This window comes from Capsicum annuum, chromosome 12 (genome assembly GCF_002878395.1).
Source record: "Capsicum annuum cultivar UCD-10X-F1 chromosome 12, UCD10Xv1.1, whole genome shotgun sequence".
In the NCBI taxonomy this organism is placed as follows: Eukaryota; Viridiplantae; Streptophyta; class Magnoliopsida; order Solanales; family Solanaceae; genus Capsicum; species Capsicum annuum.
Window position 1 is genome coordinate 156,138,561 of NC_061122.1, and position 1,871 is coordinate 156,140,431.

Genomic DNA, 1,871 nt, shown 5'->3' on the forward strand with positions numbered 1-1,871 from the left:
TGGCTTAGAGACATTAGTGCTTTGGGAAGGTTTGAGTCTCTTTTGTGTCAACGTAAGAGTGTGGTGTTTCTATTGAAAGCCTTAGTGAGTTTTGGTGTTTGATACATACCTTTCTTCCTATTTCATTGTAATAGTTATGTCTCATTATCTATCTTTAATTTCATGTTCTTAGTTTATGTTTTGTCTTGAATCTGAGTGTGTTATTGCCTCTTTAGTGTTTGCCTCATCTTCATCTCCTTTATTTAGGTTAATTTTTGGTTTCTTAGCTTATTCCTATATCAATTTGAGAGGCAACGTGGAAACCCTCTGAATAAGTTGGCAACAATTTCATCTTGTCATCAAGTATCTCCTCTTGCACATCACTTAAATTTATGACATTGACCTATTTAATAGAGGTTCTCATTACATGTTTAGTAAGAAGTTCAAGGTGTGACATCACCTTGATCATATTTGCATATCTTTACTTCTCTTTTTTTCCATGATCTTGACAAACAAAGGACGAGGAGGGATCCACCACGACTGCCTTGGCATCCTTCATTTGCCAACCCCTAGCTAGACTAGCCGCTTGATCCAACACACTTGATGTCCGCTTGATCGAACACACTTGATGTAACTCCATAAGGAAATTTAATAAGGAATTCACTAGATGCATTGTCAACTATGGATTTTGACTTGTTCTAACACCCTATAGAATATTTAGAGAAACATCTTCTTCGGCACCTCATGGCTAGGACATTTTATAAGCTTGTCCTTAAATCTCCCCTATGCTTCATACAAAGGGTCTCCATTGGATTGACGAAAATTTGTGATTTCATCATGCAATTGCAACATATTTAAAGGTAGGAAGTATCGATTCAAGAAAACATATGTAAGTTTGACCCATGATGTGATGGACCCAGCGGGTACAGATCTAAACCACAACACAACTTTGATCGTTAGAGAAAATAGGAAAAACCTCAACCAAATAGATTCTTGTATGATATGAGCAATATTAAATTGTGAGCATATTTCCACAAATTTAGTCAAGTGTAGTTGGCATCTTCACACTGCTGACCCTCAAATAAACCTTTTACATGAAGAAATTGGAGCATCACACTTGTGACATAAAATAATTTAGTTCCCTTGATAGGGGGAATACAGATGGCACTAGCATGCTCTTCGCCACCAAGATAATCCATAACTTCAACATGTTCATATGATGGGTCATTGATGATCCCCTCTTGACCCATGATTATTTTGAAGAAATAATAATCACCTAATCAAAAATCAAAATCAACAACGAAGGTAAAACAAGACACTACAGATGAAACCAAAGTTACAAACAACACCACAGAAGTGAAAACTAAGTTTCACTCCCCATCAATGGTGCCTTTTTTATCAGGCCCACCTATACCATTGTTTTGGTATAGGACGATTATTGTAAATACAACAAATAAACTTGAGATGGGGTTAAATTTATGAGGAGTCTAACTAGTATTCGAATCCTACGTGTGTTAAAAGCTACTAAGTATTTACTGGCAATGTAAACATAAAGTAAGACATAAAAATTGGGGGGTATGGTTTGAAAGGTTATTTAAATAAGATTTACTTAAACTACCAATTTAGAGCAACAATTGTGGATTAAATTTCAAGAAGAGAGTAGTCTTGGGAGGGGAAAATAGTGTATGGGTATATCAGAGTCACATTCAAATTCTAGTGAATGACTATATGGGTAGGCTAGATTAGGGGTTTTGGTGTTAGCATTTCTACCAAACACCAAAATTATCACCCATGGATTCTATCGAATACCTCATAGGTGTGGCAAGCAAATCAACCCAAAACCTTAATTTGGCCATCTCTATTTCTAGGATGATGCCCAAGATATAGAAAAT

At 36.0% G+C, this 1,871-nt stretch overlaps 1 non-coding gene across 1 annotated transcript; it reads left to right on the forward strand.

The window, feature by feature from the left end:
- Positions 1 to 718: 718 nt before the first annotated feature.
- LOC124889905 lies at positions 719 to 824 on the forward strand. The gene has a single exon (XR_007048818.1). It is a non-coding gene; the product is annotated as a small nucleolar RNA R71 (small nucleolar RNA).
- Positions 825 to 1,871: the final 1,047 nt, after the last annotated feature.